At 35.9% G+C, this 19,456-nt stretch overlaps 1 long non-coding RNA gene across 2 annotated transcripts; it reads right to left on the bottom strand.

The window, feature by feature from the left end:
• Window positions 1-799: 799 nt before the first annotated feature.
• On the bottom strand, window positions 800-18,366 carry LOC116783022. Of its 2 annotated transcripts, none has more exons than XR_004355434.1 (3): window positions 18,215-18,366; window positions 14,507-14,630; window positions 800-886 (listed from the first exon to the last, which is right to left on the bottom strand). It is a non-coding gene; the product is annotated as an uncharacterized LOC116783022 (long non-coding RNA). The 2 variants fall into 2 exon arrangements; XR_004355435.1 differs by having other exon boundaries at window positions 14,507-14,633; window positions 18,215-18,281.
• Between the last annotated feature and the right edge of the window lie 1,090 nt (window positions 18,367-19,456).

The following is a 19,456-nucleotide window of genomic DNA, read 5'->3' as shown; positions in this document are numbered from 1 at the left end:
TAACATTAAACAGAGGTTTCAGAAGAAAGGCTGGACTAAACTTCTGAAAGCTATTTTTTTCAGGCAGAAAAAAAAAAAAAGGATTAAATTTTGTAGTGGACAGAATTATAGGATTGAATTTATAAGAATTTCCAGATGGTTTGTTTTTTTACTAGTTCAATGTTTGCTTTCATTTTAATACTACTTATAAACTACTCTTATCTCACAACAGAAAATTGAGTATTTATAGTTTCTACATATCCTTTCCTTTCAACTGACCACTTGTCCTTCACCCCACAATGGTCATACAACTTTATGTCTATCTGTGTCTAGAAGTAATTAAGAAAATCATTCCCGTTATACATAATCTGAAAACCCACAATTGGTTTTATATCACAGGTCTAATAATACTTTTACTGATCCAGTGACTCACACCCCCACCTTGCTACAACCTCCTTTCAGACAGTTGTAGAGAGACATAAGGTTCCCTCTGAGCCTCCTTTTCTCCAGCTGAACACCTCCAGCTCCCTCAGCTGCTCTTTATAAGAGGACTAGATTTATGCTCTAGACCCTTCACCACTTCATTGTCCTTTGGACACACACTAGCACTTTAATGTCTTTCTTGTAGTGAGGCACCCAAAACTGAACAAGTTGCAGCCTCACCACTACTGAGTACAGAGGGACAATCACTGCCCTAGTCCTGTTTGCCACACTGTTTCTGATATAAGTAAGGATGCTATTTATCTTCTTGGCCACACTGAGAACTCCCTGCAGCTTTTCTTTTCCAGGTTAAAAAATTCTCTTAACCTTTCTTCATAGGAGATGGCTTCTGTTACAATCATGTGTTGATAGAGCAACTTTTCAAACACACTTTCCCACAGATAGTCTTGTTTTTGCATTGAATCCTCTGGAAAAAAAAAAAAAAAAGCCTTTGTTTTGTTTGTTCTTTTTGACAGTCTATCTAGTTTTACTGTGAGGGTTGTGGTTTTTTGGTGGGATTTTTGTTTTGTTTTGTTTTGTTTTTAATTTCCCTTTTTATCACATAATCTTATTGATATGTTCTCTAAGGTACTGTTGCTGTGAGGATGTCTGTCACTTGCTTTGGTGAGGATCAGGCTGCACACAGAAGTTCATTTTCAGTGGATACAGGGAGATGTTTCTTGGTAGTAATGGTAGAAAGCATCTAAAAGAAGTGCCATACTTCTGTGCCATAAGTAATAAGTTCCAAGTAAGGCACCTTTTATTGTGTCTTAGGCTTCAGCCTGAGAAAGCCAGACTCCCGTATTGACCCCTTCCTTCCTTCCTTCCTTCCTTCCTTCCTCCCTCCCTCCCTTCTGCTTCCTTCCTTCCTTCCTTCCTTCCTCCCTCCCTCTCTCCCTTTCTCCCTTCTGCTTCCCTCCCTCTCTGTCACAGCTATCAGTTTCATCCAGGTTTATTCTTTTCCATGTACTGTGCAATTCTGGTATAGTTTTAGAAATTGGCTTTTCCAGGAACAAAAACTAAATGATATAAAGAGACACTGTGTCCCAGCCGGCTAGAAATTAACTCAAATGCATACAAATTGGTATCAAAACTATTCTCAAAACAATCAACTTTCCCTGCTTTTTTCTGCTATCCCCAAAACTCAAATTTCCATTAACATGGAGTGAAAGTCACTGGTTAGTTTAAAGAAGAAATCATAAAGAAGAATCATAAAGTGCATCTGAAAACAGCCTAAAATAACTGTCAGTATATATATATTACAAAAGACCTATAGACTTCACAGTTCTCTGAAAAACAGTTTTGTATAATGATAAATACTTGTGTCTAGCCTCCATCACCTGAATATTCTATTTTTACCTTGTACCAGAAATCTAAGCTTCAAGCAGACATCCTAATGAGAGTACATGCTGTGACAATCTGCTGGGTAAGCTACTATATGCAGAGCAATTTCATTCTTTTTAATATATGTGGTCTGCCTATGAATACTTGATGTTTCCTTTTACTCCTATCTCATCAAATTCAGGTAAATATCCATGAAAAGGCAACAGTAAAAAAAACCACCTGAACGATGTAAACGCCTTCTTAGCTTTGCATTTATAAGCCATTTTTTTGTTAATGTAATTGAATTTGCTGATAAGCACCTGGGACTTTTTTGTGTGGTTGTTCTTAGATTAGTAATACCTTCTCCTAACCTAGTGTGCAACAGCAATTTTTGTCTGTTCATGATTCCTTAGCTAACAAAATTAGGTTCTACATGCGATACCTTTACTGTTGAGTCTATGTTGTCAGAAGTTTCAAAACAGCAAGAATCAAGATCTGAGAGGAAAAAAAAAATCTTTTCCTACCCACATGCATTCTGCATGATATACTTCAATACTGGTAGTTTATTATGAACAAGAATATATTATAATTCAGCAGCAGTAGAACATCGTAATTTTAAGGTAATAGATAATGATTTGTATGCCTGCTTTAATCTAACAAATTTAGTCTCTTATGGCTTCTTTGACATATCTAGAACAGATAGGGTAGAAATAATATTGAAGAAAGGATAACCCTACAACATCAAAACTGCAACTTGTAATGCAGCCATGAAGGGTAGAGCACCCCTTCTTCTTTCACGTAGATTATTCCAGACAACTAAATTCTGCAGTCAGTATGAGTCAAAATGGAGCCTACCTTCTCTTCTACTGAATCTATAATAACTATTCTTAGTAACTCTATTGTGACAAATGTTTTGCTTCAAATACTCTTCTGATCTCAAGAGCAATTTCAGACACCCCAAGAACAGAAATGTGTACTTCCTGAATATCACAATTATTCACCTAAAGGACTATTTGACCAAAGCTGTTATATCATCAAGATGGCTTTGTACATCTTCACAATTCAAAATATTTATCTATTTGAATATAACATTAACTGAAAGAGAAAGACTACCACAATAACTATAAATATTGTCTTTAATTTTAAGAAACTATACAATGCTATTTGGTAACAGCCCTCTGAATATGTATTTAAAAGCATATTAAAACACTGTTGGATTTCTAAATCTTGTGGTAGAACAGTTTACCTAAACCTTTGGTTCAAACTGAAATCAAGAAGAGTCTTCACTTATCTCTTAGCAGAAAGTTATTGCTTCAAATTTCTTCTTCCAAATCAATTTTTACTATTAATAATAAGCACTAGAAAGGCACTGTTCTATGTTACCTGTACTCTTCTTTAGTCAATCCATGATTCACCTAGGTGGACCATTGGCTAGAACTAACAGGTTGTTTTTAATTTCCATCTAATCACAGAATCACAGAATGGGTCAGGTTGGAAGGGATCACCGTGGATTATCCAGTCCAACCTCCCTGCTCAAGCAGGGTCATCCTAAAGCACATTGCATAGGATTACATCCAGATGGCTCTTGAATATCTATGGTGAGGGAGACTTCAGTATTTCTCTGGGCAATCTATTCTGGTGTGTGGTCACCAGCATAGTAAGAAAATTCTTCCCCATGTTCAAGTGGAACTTCCTGTGCATCAATTTCTGCCTGTTGCCTCTTGTCCTATTGTTTGGCACCGCAAGAAAAGACTGGCTCCATTCTCTTGACACCCTCCCTTCAGATACTTATATACATTGGTGTGGTGCCCTCTCAGTCATCTCTTTTCAAGGTCGAACAGGTCCAACTCCCTCAGCCTTTCCTCATAAGTCAGGTGCTCCAGTCCCTTTTTTACTTTGTTACTGGACATCTGCTGAATCTGCTCCAGGAGCTTCATGTCTTTCTTGTACTGAGGAGCCCAAAACTGGTCACAACATTCCTGGTGTAGCCTCACCAGGGCTGAGTAGAGCGGCAGGATCACCTCCCTTGACCTGCTGGTAATGCTCTTCCGAATGCACCCCATGACAACATTGACCTTCTTGAGGCCAAGGGCACACTGCTGGTTCATGGACAGCTTGTTGTCCACCAGGACCCCCAGGTTCTTCTCCAGAATATTCTAATAGTAAATTATTTCCACAGCCATCAATTTCATTACTGGAAATATAATTTTTAATGTTCCAAGCTTTTTAGTTTGATTTCTATTCTTATAAGATAAATATTTTTCAAATATCTGTGATCTAAATTTTTACAGTCAAAAGTTTTCAAGTCAAAATAAATAGGCAGACAGGCAGAAAAGAGTGCTTATCATAGGTATGATATACTTTATGTTAGGAATCCTCCGTTAAACAAGATGCAAAGTGATCTGTGATCTAGAAAAAAAAACAACAACATTTGGAGATGTTGATACATTTTCACTAGCCTACTAATTATTTGATAAGCCCTAACAGCACCCAGTGACATCACAGTTCTCATCTGAATCACAGACTTGAGATCTCTTTCATAGAAATTATGTACTGGGTGGAGATGGAGGATTCTTCTGTGTGCTTCGAACTGGCTGAAGTACACAGCTGCTATTCATTAGGCTTTCTATCTGGGCCTGGGGATTCAGAAGCCAGGCCTAGAAGTCTGGCTATCTAAATATAAAGTTAACTCCTGATAATTTTTATTCAACCATGAGTGATTGAACATACAATGTATTTCCTGTGAAATGAATGTAGGAAACAGGGGAAGTCCAGGTCTATGATTTAGATAAACCCAGAGTTGTATGATTTAATTTGCATATAATAAAAACATAAAACCTGGTAACATCTGCACCACAACAGGGTTTTATTTTTATTGCCTACAATTACACCACCACAATTATAGGGAAATTCAATATAAAAAATATGTTATACCTCATTATGACCTCTAAAGCAAATTATGATATGTGTATTTAGTGTGAACACATACATTCTTATACATTTGTATTTATATATAAATATAAACATGCACGCAATATTTAACAGGAAGTGTTCAGCACTGTGTAAAACAGAATATAAACAATTTATTTCTTTACAATTAACATTAGAAATGAGGGTAAGCACCCTTAACAATTCTTCTGCTATTTCTGCTACAGAAAATAACACATCAAAATGCTGATTGCATTTAATAAATATGGAGACGTTGCAAGGAAAAATAAAGCCTTGGTTTCTTTTTCCATTTTTTTCCCCAAAGACAGTTATGAATTTGAAACCAGAGAGGAAACAGAATTAGTCTGACACATTACATGTATATCTTGTATTTTCAGAAGGTCATTGCCTACCTTCACCATTTTTTGTTATTGGTTTCTGTGGTTAAAATGCCACAATTGAAGAAAGCTCACACATTTAAAAAAGGAAGAAAAAGGGTTATTGTTGTGCATTTATGCATCTATGTGTTTTCCCATTTAATTTTTCCTCAGCAAATAATTTAATTTGCCAAAAAACTAAAAGTAAAAAAAAATGTAGTTTACATGAAATGTTTAAATCAGAGTAGGAATTGAAAGACGGTAATAATGATCTTCAGATTAAGTGGGATAAAATAGGGCTCTACTCTGGTACCTGTCCTGATTAAAATCACTATCAAACACCTGCAGGAGACAAGGGAGCGCAGACTGACATCAAGCTTGAAGGTAACACTGAGCTTCAGGTTATGAGTCAGTACATTGCAGGGTAGAGCCACCCAGAGTATCCTAAAAAGGGTGGAAAAATGCATCAACAGAATTTTATGAAAGGACAAATGCAAAATCCAGCATCTGGACTGTGTGTGCTATGGTGTAATGAAAAAAAAATATTTAAATAATTTGAAGTTTTAACAAATTTCTTGCCTGAAAAGGCTAAAGATTTTTGATTCCACATCCATATTGGGGGACAGAGTCAAAAATACAGATGTCCATGTGATTGTGGATAACTGTTTTAATGGGAAAAAAAATTGTTAGCAATAAACTAGTTAATTTACAGAGAGGATGATCTAAGTATAGTCCACTAGCTACCAGCAATAGTTTAAATTTGAGAGAAAAATGGTGATGTTTCCTTTAGATTAATATTGCAGAACATGTTAACTTTTATTTTCCCTCAAATGGAGAAAAATATCTATGTGGAATGAAACCAAATCTCAGTCGACTGATTTATTTATTTTTATCCAATTCAGAAACATTTATTTTGGTAACGCCAGATAATCTTTAATCACAGCAAGTCAGCAAAAAGGCATATCTTAAAATTATGTTTCTCAGGTCTGAGTATTTTAATTTCTGATCCATCCCATCTTTAGAAATCTGCATTTAGTCTCCCAGAGATCTTTGTTAGGATAAAACAGAACTTTGTATTCCAGGTAACTCCCTACCAAAATTGTTGATAAACTACAATTTCAAAGTGTCCTCAGAAAATGTATTTTGTTTTTCCTACCTAAAATAGATAGTATACTATATTGCTCCTGAAGTTAACTTGAAAGGGTCAGCATACTTTATTGCAATATTTCTGCAGTACCAAATCGCTTATGCTTTTCGTATTTTTGATAAGATTGTTCTAACATGTTAAAAGCAAAGCCACTGCTAATAAAGCCACTAATGTATAGATTGTTTTTCCTCATAAATTAAACTTCAAAATACAATGGAATCATCCTCTTTCTAAGTCTTTATTTTATTAAACATTGTAGATAACTGAATCAAGATACTTATGTACACACATTTCATGCCTCAAGTATTTATTTTAACTTCCTTTAATTTCTGTTCAAGATGGCAGCGATTTCTGAAAGACTGCCTTTGTAGAGTTAGCTGAACTGTATCCTAAAAACTTAGCAATGTAAATCCACTGACAGTGGTTTATATTATCTTTGGTGAATTAATCCTCACCAAATGAATGATAGTGATTGCTTTATATCTAAAACTTTGTTAATAAGTGTGAACATTAAGATGGATCAGAAGACTGCAGTAATTATTTGGTTTGCCTATATCAAGATTCACATTAATTCCAAACATGATTCTGTCACATAATGTCAGAATTTAATTTAAAGAAAGGATTATACACAGATTAGCCGTCTTATTTAAAGGAAAAAAAAAGAAAAAAAAAGGGCTACCAGACACAGACACATGTCCCAACTTATGTATGAGATATCATATTGTGAAATTACTTTTATTAGCACTGCACAGGGTGTCTTATAAGATATAAGAACTAGATACATTGCATTTAAATGCAATTTAAACAAGTCTACAAATAAATGAAGCAATTTCTATTTTATAGATTACAAGAAACTAATAATCTTTGAACTGGATATAAATAATGAGAATAATTTAAGGAGAAAATTTGAGGAGTATAATAAGGATGACGTTGACATGGCAAGTATGCTATTTGCTTAGTGATATGAGACTGATTTACTAAAATAAACTTTGTGTTAAAATGATAGTCCTTAGAAGCATATAAAAAGAAATAAATAGAAATGTAATTCTAGAGTAGGATTTTAAAGGTGTTTTGTATAGATATATCACTCTATATATGATCTCAGTTAAGGGTTTCATTTTCACATCTCAATTCTTTAACATCACCTGTCATCTTTGAGTCTGTAGGAGTAGACCTTTTTGCTTTGGAGATGCAAAAACAATGCTAGGAAGCAAATTATTCTTTAGATTCACTGACCTGTCCCATATCCAACTGAATTTCTTCTGAAAGCATTTGTGAGATTCAATCCTTTGGTGGAAAATTACTAAAACTATATGAGTTGTCCTTTTAATGACTTTGTTTAAATTTTAGCTGAGGTTTACGTGGAAAAAGAAGAAGATTATTTCTAAGTTCTGAAAATTGTATCATTAAATTTATCTTTAGTTCTCAGATGCAGATTTTTCTAATGCAGTTTCTACGCCTCAGCATTAATCCTATTTTAATTAACGCTCTATAAAATAAATTTTACAATTTTTTCTTCAATTTCTGTTTTTTTCTATTTGAAGCTTGTTTTATGTCAAATACTTAGAAAATCATAGGTGAAAGGGAACTTAACTATTAAGATTGGTAATGGGATGGTGGCAGTATTTATGGTTAAATTATACAAAGCAGAATGTCTAACATAAATATGTAAAGATGAACAACACCAACTGTCCCAGCATTTCCTCATCGGAGTGGTGTTCCATCCATCTGATCATTTTTACTAATCTAATAAAAATGTAGTTCTGCAAATATTTTTAAAATAAAAATCTCCATGTTTTCTCACCTATTGTTCATTTCTCTTTTAACATAAGAAACAAAGGCAGGGTCAAATACCTAAAGTTATAATTCAAGTAGAAAAAATGTAGAGAATGGAAAATTCAAACAAAAGTCAGTGGAATGCCAAGAGTAAGGGGAAAACAAGCAGGTCTTCTTACTTGTTCATTTGATGTATAGAAATTCTAATACGAATTCTCAGTTGTTTCTTTGCCTATGGTAGATGACAGACAGGACCTTCAGCCTTGACATTTTTTATTAAAAGCTGGTGTGAATTTGCCACAGACTCACACAGGCAGAAGATCAGACTACAAAGAAGGGAGTTACTGGAAGAACTGTAACATCAGTTTGGGAGAAGCTCAGTTTTCTTGAATTGAGAATATAACTTTCTTCAGTCTTGAAAGTTGAAGTGACACAGACATTACCTCAGGTGAGAAACTCAAACATACTAAAATCCGTCTCTTTGCAGACCCCACAGTACATCAGATTTGGAGGGCAGGAAGCTATATCTAGGTTTAAAGTTTAGAGTGCCTGTTCTTGTACCGTTCCTTCCAAATGAAATTGGGTCAGACTGGATATATTCAGGTTCCGAAAAGGATTCCTCGATATTTAATGCCATTGCTTCTCTGGCTTAGATTTCTGTAATAGTTGTCAGTATATATGTGCATGTGAATGGATAGATTGCCTTAAAGGAGTCCTACTGCAGGAGTATCTACCTTCCAGGCTGAAAGAAAATGGTACTATTCACTGATGTTAGTTGCATTAAACATCGCTACATAATGAAACACTAATTGAATGACTATAATTAGGACTTTGTGTGATGTTTTTCATGCTACAATTAATAGGATCAGTTATAAGTACAGTTTAGAAACAAACTATCCAAAAACTACTAGATGTGATTAGATAGAACTGAGAAAACAATTCCTATGGTTATGTAAGGGTATTTAAATATTGGATCTAAAAAATCAGTTTAGATTGAATACTTTGGATGCTTTATAGAGATACAGTGTATTAAAAGCAACTACTGATTACTGTTTCAAATTTTATTTCCATAAACCAAAGGTTACAGTATTTTGAAGGTGAGGTGAACCCAACTTCAATTTTGTAGTCTAAAGCAGTTGTAGAAAACTGCAGTTGTAAAGAGAATTCTGACATTACAGAAAAGTGCTCTAGTGACTATGTTTCTTCCTAGTTTCTCTGAATATCAGTAATTTTACTCCTAAACTTGAGATTAATGTACTTTAAATTTAAAAAAATATATTACTGTGAATAATATCTCAAATTCCATTATATTCTTCTCCCTCTTAGTCTAAAGAAGAGGAAAAAAAAACTGTAATAATTTTGGAAAAAGTTTTTTTTTTTTTTTAATTTTAGCTGGCTAAATAAGATACTATTTTATTTTTCCCTTGCTTTTTATACAGAAAGGTATAGTCAGCATTTTTGTGTTGGAAGATTGCAAACAATTTGCATGAGAGTAATACACATTTTAGACTGACATTCTTAAATATTCTGCTGAAGCAACTGTAAATGCAGTGTGCCTGTGAAAGAAAGAATATTCATGATCTGGTATATTTACTGTGTTATTTACCTAAGATACTTGAAACTAATTCTTAGTTTCACTGCCTATCTAATATGCAAGTGAGTGATTCTCTAGTATTTCAATTTTATGAGCTCAGCTAGAATTAAAGATAAAAAAATAAATGGTAAATGTAATTTGGGATATGATTTTATTTTAAAATTGTTATTATATAACAACTGGCACTGTGACGTCGTACCCATCATGTGTGTGTTGCCTCCAGCCTGAAAGACTTCTTTGAATCTGACAGACTTACGGAGTTTATTTATGTTTCCCCTCAGTGTAATTTGGCTCAACAATACATCTTCCTCACTTCTTGTGTATTGGTTCCGCAGGGAAAAAATAATTCTCCATAGAGAGGCTTTTGTTTGTTACGCAGACTTTTATTCACCATATATATGAAATATCATGTTTCCAATGCCTGATGTTTTAAGCCCCTTGTATTAAAACATATTTTCTTTTATTTAGCTAACATTATATGCTATTTTCACTTAAGGGTTTGGGAGAACTCTAAAGTATTTTTTATTTCTCCTTAAATGTCTTTAAATACTGACTAGCCATTAGCTTCCCTTTCTTTCATGAGGTTTACTAAAAAATCAGTTTCAAGTTAAACTAAGCTCCAGTTGTGAAAAGGAAGTCTCACAAGCTTAGGAAGCTTAGCACCTTTTTACATGTGAAATTTATGTTTCTGAAAAGCTGGTGTATACGTTTTACTTTTTTCCATTAGATTTCTCTGCCTCATGTATGCTATTACTAAAAAGTACAGTTTAAGATATACTGTCACTTCACTGACTAATAACTCATCCTTGTGATTTTTAACATGTCAAAACAAGAATAAAGCTTGGTAGAGAGGGAAGAGGCAGTGAGAATAGGCATTTCAAGTGCAAAGTAGTTCAGCTTCATTTTTGTAAGTACATAATCTATAAAATGAAAAGGAAATCACTGATTCTTCTAATGTCATTTTAATAATAATATTTGTTTGTTTGCAATTGTCAATTATGTCTAAAAGTTTTCATGAAAATTCCCTTTTGAATTTTCACCAGTAAATATGCTAAGGCGCCCTGTTGACTAACTGGACATATTTTTTATAGTTGTATTTTATATTGTCACAAAAAAAGGAGAAATTTATTATTAGATATTACCTCTGTCTATAACAAAGATTAAAGACTGGGGAAAAAACAACTACTGTCCATCAAGGATAGCCACAGCCAGTGTTCTTCCTTTCTGAAAGTACTTCAAAAGTAGCACCTCCCTTTCCTCCCACCCCGCATTTTTCTACCTGTATTATAATTTCCAAAGTAACATAGGGTATTTAAAAAAAAAATTAAAAATTAATGTTCATGCCATTAATATTTCAGTCTGACAAATTCAGAAATAACTGGAGTAGTAAAGGAACAAGAAGGATTACTCTATACCCTTTCAAAACGCATGAGGACTGTGAAGTTCTTTATGTGAAGAAAGCAGATCAATCTTACTTTATCTTATCTAACAGCAGCAAAGGTATAATACAAAGCATGTGTCAAAGAAATATAACTTAGCAGTTTGTAAAAATTTAACCCTGCTGTAACTGTGTCAATCACATAAAAGCTTTAAAGTAGTAAGAACAGTTTTAGGAAGACTTCTTGTGGAATTATGATTCACAATTTACATTATTCTTCCACACAAAAAAAAGAAAAGTACTTGTTTGGCTTCAATTTAAATATTATGCTACATGAATATTAATTATATTTCTTTAGAAAAAAAAAGACAAGCTTAATAAATCAGATCATTAGATCATGTGGTCATTTATCTTCCTTATGACTGCAACAAATACTTGATTTCTTTAAAAAAGATAATGTATACCTACAAACATAAAGTACAACAGTCTCAGTAGGTGTTCTCTTGAGTACAGGAGTGTCGTCCAAGCACACATGCACACACATGCACACACAGAAAGACTTCAGAAAATCTACTCCTCAAATCCTTAAAGTTTTTGCAATTCCACTAGAATAAATTTTTATTCATTTTAGAAGTGTCGTGGGTTTACTAGTTTCCCCCCCGCCCCGGAGCTGAAGATGGTTAGTTCCAGGGTGGGCTTCCTGATGCAGACCAAGGAGGAAAACCAATTGAAAGTTCTAGTAACGCCTCTATGAATGCCATATTTAAGAGAGGTGGAAGAGAAGGTTTGCTGCACAGAAGAAATTCCAGCGAGAGAAGAGGCTCTTCAGGTGGCCTTGCTACCTCCCCTGCCACAGTGGGAAGGGGCAGCGGCAGGCTGGCCAAGCCTCTGACTGAGTCGGGACAGGCTGAAGGGCCTTGCTGTGGTGCAGCTGCACCCAGGATGGAACAAGTGGATGCATGAAATGAAGGAGGATTACTATCATACCGTGGGAGGCCTAAGAGGGAGTGAAGTCCTTTGGAAAATTTGTAACTTGGAGAGAGAAGCCATGCTGGAGCAGGTTTATTCTGGGTAGGACTTTGTAGCCCTGTGGGGAATCCATGCTGGTATAATACCCTCTGTCAGAGACTATATTCCATGAAAATGGACTATATTCTATCGGGGTATAGAGACTGAGCTGCAACCCAGAACCTGTGGCCCAGAGGAGAGGTGGACTCAACTTGGAGGGGTCTCCTGAGAACTTATTCCCCTGGGAGGGACCCCATGGAGCAGGGGAAGGACTCAGAGCTTTGGCTCCCCTGTAATCCATGGTGAAGATCATGGTGAGGCAGGTTGTCCCCCTGCAGCCCATGAAGGACCATCAGAGTGCAGAGACCCCCTGCACCCCGTTGAAGAGAGACCCTCAAGTGTGACAGATTTGGAAGAGCTATAGCCCTGAGATTAAAGAAGGGACTTCTCCTCCTGCACTGATGTACGGGGAGGAGGGGTGGTTTGAAAAAGGTGTGAAAAAGATCAGAACTTTCCTTTCTTGTTCAACATTCTTCACTACTTCTTTTTCACCTACAAGAACGAATAAATCCTTGGAAATACATGGGATCATCAGAACTTTATCACAGGGAAAGCTGTTTAAAATTTTCTTATCTCTCACTCTTTAGTTCCTATCCTGTTAGCAATAAATTTTAATATTATCCTCATGTTGAGTCTGTTTTGCCTGTGTGACCTTTCCCAACTTTTAGCAATTTTGTGGGAGTTTGAAATCCAGCCAGAATAAACCCACAACAAGAAATCATAAAATGAATGTAGACAGATGTCTACAATCCAAACCCTGAAATGGAATTTTTCTCACTTGATTTGTAATGTATACATCAAAATGAAATTAATTATGCCATAAGCAATCTAGACAACTGAGATCCCTCTCCTCCTATCATTTATGTTACGAGTATACCACTATAAACCTGTTGAGACAAAGACATTATTTTCTTTTATGTTTGTACAACAGTAAGCACATATAAGCCCTGAGGGTAGAGATATAATCATAGTATAAATGACACAAAGAATGTATTTCTAGGAATTATTTTCAGTGTAGACTTTTGAAGCAATTCCTTTTTTATATGCGTCTGTGAAGGGTATGGGAAGAGCAGTTGCAGAAAAGATTTGAGGAGATTTTTGCGAGTCATAATACCTTCCAGTTCCAAAACAAATAAATTAATTGTGGTCAAGTATTTTATTAAAATATGAGAACATAAATATTTATAGCATGTATATGTAAAAAGGGTTTGGACTTAGATTTTTTTAAAAAATAAATATTGTATCAATAATTATATTAATGGAACCATTTAGAAGTTAACTGAAATCATATTCATGCACGTCCAAGTAGCAGTCAATCATTTAGATTCATCAAATCAAAGAAAATGCTAGAGTTCTTATCTGGTATGTTATGCATTCTTTCAAGCTTGGTATTAACAATTCTAAACATAAAATCACATGTACACAACTTATAAGGAAATGATAATATTTTCAAAAATAAGTATGACAAATTAGGAGATTATGCAATTATTAAAAAGGGTGTTTAGTACAGTGAATTTTAATTACTTTTTCAACCCACAGTACACATGGTTTCATATTTAGTGACAAAATATTGCACAGGGTCCACCAGTGGTTTACCCATCCAATATTTAGGTGTTGAGTTTTATCGGATCACTAGGACCCTTTCAATAGCAAATGGATAGCTATAGACACCACTGGAAGATGTTCCATATTCATGATTTTAGGGAGTATTGGTCTGTGTATGTTAATAGGCTACAAATAACTGCGGGTAGATGGCGATGGTGGGTGGTGAGTAGAAGGTTGAATGTCCAGATCTGAGCTTCTGAACTCTCGAACAGAAGACTCCTACTTGGTAGCTGCAGTGGGTACAGGTTGACTGTAAATTTTGCAACAGTTAAACAGTACTGTCATGTACTGAATCCTCCATTTAATAACAGAAGAGACAAGCAACTGATGGTCTGCTAATGTATTGTTCTTCTGCATACATGTTGCTTAGACTGAGGAAGCCAGGGACCATGACCCACAAAAAAGAATGGGTGCTAAAAATTCAATTTCTGTAAGGAATAAATGATCTTGGAAAGAAGACAACAATCCTGACTGGAGGAAAGGTCTGGAAAGCAGGGGAAGATCCCAGAGATCAGAGAGCTGTGTGGAGACAAAACACAGGGAAACCCAGGGAGGGACCTTTGCCAGTGATGCCCAGCAGCACATCATAGACCGATAAAACATTCTGCCCAGCCCTCCCAGAGCAGCAGAGACCTTTCTGTTAGGAAATGTAACGCTGTGGGCTAGTGAGTGAGTAAGGACATGAGCAATCAAGTAAGTTCTTGTGAGCTAATCAAGTACTCTAAAAACTCCTGGCTCACTGGTTGTTATTCAGATCCACCATCTGGATTCACAGTCCAGATACCTGTTGTCCAGATCCACTATTGTCATTTATTCACTTTGGCTATTAGCAGTGCTTGTAGGGTTCTTACCTGTCTCCTGCACTGCTTTGATTAGCACCTGCAGCAGGACAGCATGCAATGACCATGATTTCTCAGGAGCTTTGATTTCCACCCTCAAACATTTCACTCTTCTGTCACCAGCACGGCAAGGGCCCTGCTGATTAGACAGACTTCAGCCAGTTGTTACACAATGCTATGGGTTGTCATTTATTGTGTCTTCTCTGTGACACCCTCTTGAAGTGAGTACCTTTTCCTTTTGTTTAATGAAGAAGAACTGTCAAGAACATTTTGAAATATAAGCGCATTTACATAGTGAATTACTCCTGTTTATATGTTTATAAATTCCTTCAAAGACTCTATTTCTTTCAAAGATATTTCTTTCTACAAACCTTGTTAACTCTTTCCATTATATTTACCACCTTCTCCACCTATTTTATTCTGTGGTGTAATGATTTCAAAGTAGAGAAACTAAAATTACTTGTTTGTGATTCTACATATTTCCCAAGAGTCCTTGTTAAGTTATCATTGTAGTTGACAAGAAGTTGGCTGCTAGCTTTCGTAACTTCCCTATTCCTAGCAAAGAGATTCCTAGTTAAGTTCCTTCAGAATTCATAGGCGTATAATATCTGTTTCTCCCGATGTGTGAATAGATGATAATAAGCCAAATGAGACAGGATGACTATTATTTTTCTTCATCTTCTGGTATTCTCATCTAAGTCAGTTCCTCTGTTTTTTCTCTTTTGATGTGTTAACTTCTTTTCTTCTCTTCAGAGATGTAAAAAAATTTTTTTTAAAAAATTGTTACCAAATCATCTAGTTTCCATTCAGACTCCCTACGAAATTCTGGATTCTGTTCCTCTTAAAACAATTTTGTTCAACAGTATTTTATTCTCCTAGAAGATTCCTCTAAAAATCTTTTCCTGGCATGTCCCATATCAGGGACATTCTTGTTTGTTTGCTTGTTTTGTTTAGTCTTGGTCTCCCTCTACAGTTTTGTAAGATTCAGAGGACAGAAAATGACCCTACAGAGCATTTTAAAATATCAGAAATAGGATAGCAATCAGTCCATCATTAACACTTTTCAGAGACTCTAAATTTCTTCTTTGATACATTCAATGTAATCACTGCTGAGATGTAGGTTTACTTAAAGATTTGATGTTAACAAAGTGACATAAGGGAAAAACTTCAGCAAAGTGAATGTTTGACACATTAAAAAAGAGATGATAATAGAAATTCTTGAAGAAAAACCAGTTATTTCTAAAGAGAAGAAGACCTGGCTATGTTATGATTAATTTCATGCTTTGCCATTTTTCAATTCTTTGAAAGCTAGTGATAATAAGGAAAATTGCTTCTTAGTCTGAGCAGCAGCTTAAATGAAACCAATAAAACCTAAATAGTCCAACTTTTATGTGTTAGTTAAATATTCTTTTATCTCTTAGAGCTAAAGTGGATAATGAAACTTTTTACTTAAGGGACTTATCAGTGAAAGCGGAAATTTTGATAATTTTACATTACATGTCTAGAGTGTCAAAGTTACATATTAAAATGTTGCTGCCATGGGTAAGAGGGAGTCTTATAGGTTATGAATTAATACTCTCTAAGAGAACAAAAATGGAAGTAATAGATATTAATTTTTCTCTTCTTTTCAATTAGAGATAAAAGTGAATTTCTTTTTCTGTTCATAAGTGTCTCAAAACACATTCTAAGTGATCTAAGAAGAAAGATAGATAAGTCTTGAACTTTGTAATCTGTTTAGATATGAAAAAATAGTTAGTGTTAGACAATAAAGATCGTGATGGAGTCCTCAGGGTTAGACACTGATGATTGCAGAGAGATTCTTTTTTAAAGAGTATGAGATTCAAAGGATGTTTTAAGCAAATATGTATGAAAACATGACTTACAGGAACAAAATAACTTTTAATATCATTTGGCTGAAGGAAGGTGATGGATCTTGAAGCCAGAAGATAGCTCTAAAAGAGCACCAGGCACCACATAGTGAACTAAGAAAAGTTGAACATCTGTTTGCGAGGTAGAACATGGACTTTAGACTGTTCCTGCAGCTTTCTAAACATATGTAAAAATGCCTCTTTCCTTAAGGACTCTGAACTTAATGGACTGAGTAAAAAAAGTGGAGGTAAGAGAAAAAACGAAAAGTAACTTTTATTATCTTACACAGAGAATGTAGTGACAGAATAAAGAAAAAACAAAAGGTGATCCTCAGGTTTTGTTCAGTTAGATAATTACTGATATGCACTGTCTTTAAAACTGTTGGTCCTGAAATTGAAGTCTTAAGACTTTGTCTACCTAGCCCTGAAATAAATCAGCTTAATCTGTTGTTCTAGAATGGCTCTACATATTGAACAGTAGATATTTAAATGTATTACCTTAAAAAGTTAAACTTCTAAATGAATTCTATTTCTTGGTAGATTGCAGTGTCTTCATCACCCTCATAAACATATATCATAGTGGTGGTTTTAACTATTCCAACTTAGGCACTGGAAAATCCGAAGTGATTAGTTTATCTTAAAAGAAGAGCAAAGATTGGAAAAACTTTAGATGATCTTCCATTTTGATGGCATCAAGTGTAGAAATACTAGAAACATATATTTCTCTGGAATTTTGGTGTCCGAGCAGAAATCAACCAACCAACCAAAGAATGTGAAGGAATAAATGTTCAATGTTGACTTTAATTATTAAAAATATACATATTAAAAGAAATATAATATTACAAGTAACATTGATATGTAGAATTGAAAAGAGACTTAATTTCAGACTTGAAATTATTTGTTATTTGTCATGAATTGCTGAAAGCACCAATGATAGTCTGCTGCTTTGAAATGGTTTTCAATTCATTTTACTTAAGTTCTTTGTTAGGGAGTCTAATATCAGTTTGGTGCAGATTTCAGTGTTTAGCACATGCTGAATGAGATGTAGCAGCTTAAACTAATTTAAAAAATAGTGCTATAATGAACACCACAATTACCATAGTACCTCGTTTTTATATTGCTAGCAAATACAATATTCATCTGAGATCTATGTATTATTCCATTCTCTAAAGTAAACCACATAACTTTATGTTGACTGCTAGAACAGTGCTGAAAAAGGTGCCTGCAGGGATGGATGAACCAGTGATCGTAGCAGGCATATAGCTTTTCTTTTTGTGCTACACATGCAAGAGATAACTGAAGATTCAATCTTCTCTTTCCCATCTCATTATGAGGAGGGGAAGAGGTGATGTGTACATTTGTGGCCCTTGGATTCTCTTCCTCTGCTTCAGAAACACTTGAGAGCAGATATCTGCCTACAGCCATAAAAGCTATTAAAGAATTACAAAAGCTCAGATCAGCAGAAGCATTTTGCAGTTCAGCCAGGGTGTGCAGCTGGAGAATTGCAAATATCTTGGGTCTACCTGTGAGAAGTAGTGCCTTTGGGAAGACATTCTAAAAATTGTGCAGGGGGGTGTAGTCTGACATGCAGGAGAGAAAATAGAGGCTTACAGTATGAATTCTAAGGTACGTTTTAGTATTTTTCAGAAGTGACCTAAGCATTTAGATGCCTGAACTCTAAGTGCCAAAACCACTTTTCAAAGGACACAAACTCCTAACCCACTTAGAATGTCTCTACATCAGTACTTTAGTTCAAATCAGGAGTGTACTTTGAAGTAAATCTCCCAGTTGCCAACAACCCCCCAAAACCCCCACCTCTTGCTATCCTCCACATTGCAGAGCACAAACTTACCTGCTCAGGACCCCAAGAACCTACACATTGTGCTAATCAGTAGCATAAGGCTTGCCTTGGCCTGGGCTGGCTGTAGCCTATTGCAACAGTCCTAGAGCTCAACCAATTGATGCCTGCCCTGGTGTAGCTGAAGCCCTGGGAGTGTCATATGTGGTAATATTCTTAAACTCTTCAACTGTCACAGAGTTAACAGGCAGTCACTCTTTTGATTAGTCTCTGAGCAATTTTCCAGCTTAATATGAGACACAATGAGAAAAAGCAATGCTAAAAACCCCTATAAAAGTAGCTCCAGGCGGCCCCAAGTCTGCAGAATATGGAACCTTGGTCCTAGCTATAAAGTCATGATACAACTCATTCACTATAGACCTTCCCTCCCACTCTGGAAGCAAACTGCATCCACCAAGCCTTGGACTCAGGGGACTGACAAACACTTCTTTTGCAGAAGGTGTTCTGTGGTTGAAGAGCTGTGTTGTTGGGTGAAGGAGCTACGTGAAGAAGGGAACAACTTTCATCGTATTCAGGCAAATGAACAAGAGAGAGATTGTATTCAGTGATGCAAGGTGAATATGAGTCAGCAGTGCCCTGACAGCCAGGAGGGCCAACTGTGTCCTGGGGGGCATCAGGCAAAGCATCGCCAGCTGGTCGAGGGAGGTGATTGTCCTGCTCCGCTCTGCATTGGTGCGGCCTCTCCTGGAATATTGTGCTCAGTTCTGGCCACTGTAATATAAGAGAGAGGTCATCATCATGGCTAGGTTTTACGAACAAAGATTTGGGAAGGACTCTACCCACATTTGCTACAAGTGTGCTGGTGGCTACAGAGGCCAATGCAAGCCAAATAAGTCCAGTTGCAAAGGGCACAGAAGAAAGACTCCTTGGATGGTATCAGCAAGACGCAAATCTTTCTGTGTTGTCTTTTCTCCTTGAGAGTGATCCTACGTGCATTCTCAAAAGAAGAGCTAAAGACAGTGTGCCTCCAGACCTCCCAATTTGAGGCCAGAGTAGACCAGTTATGATGATCAATATGGTCAAGGCTGAGATGTTGTTCCAGGGAGTCCTCGTATCTCCTCTTCGGGCCTCCTCTTTTGCTGCAGCCAGTGGCAAGTTCACCATAAAGCAAGATCTTAGGGAGACAGTGATCTTTCATCCTTGAGACGTGTCCTGCCCAGCGCAGCTGTGTTCTCAGCAACGTGGCCTCAATACTTGTGATTGCTGCTTGTTCCAGGACAGATGTATTGGTCACAT

This window comes from Chiroxiphia lanceolata, chromosome 2 (genome assembly GCF_009829145.1).
Source record: "Chiroxiphia lanceolata isolate bChiLan1 chromosome 2, bChiLan1.pri, whole genome shotgun sequence".
Taxonomy (NCBI): Eukaryota; Metazoa; Chordata; class Aves; order Passeriformes; family Pipridae; genus Chiroxiphia; species Chiroxiphia lanceolata.
Note: the sequence above shows the minus strand (reverse complement) of the source record. Positions and strands in the feature narration are given on the sequence as shown.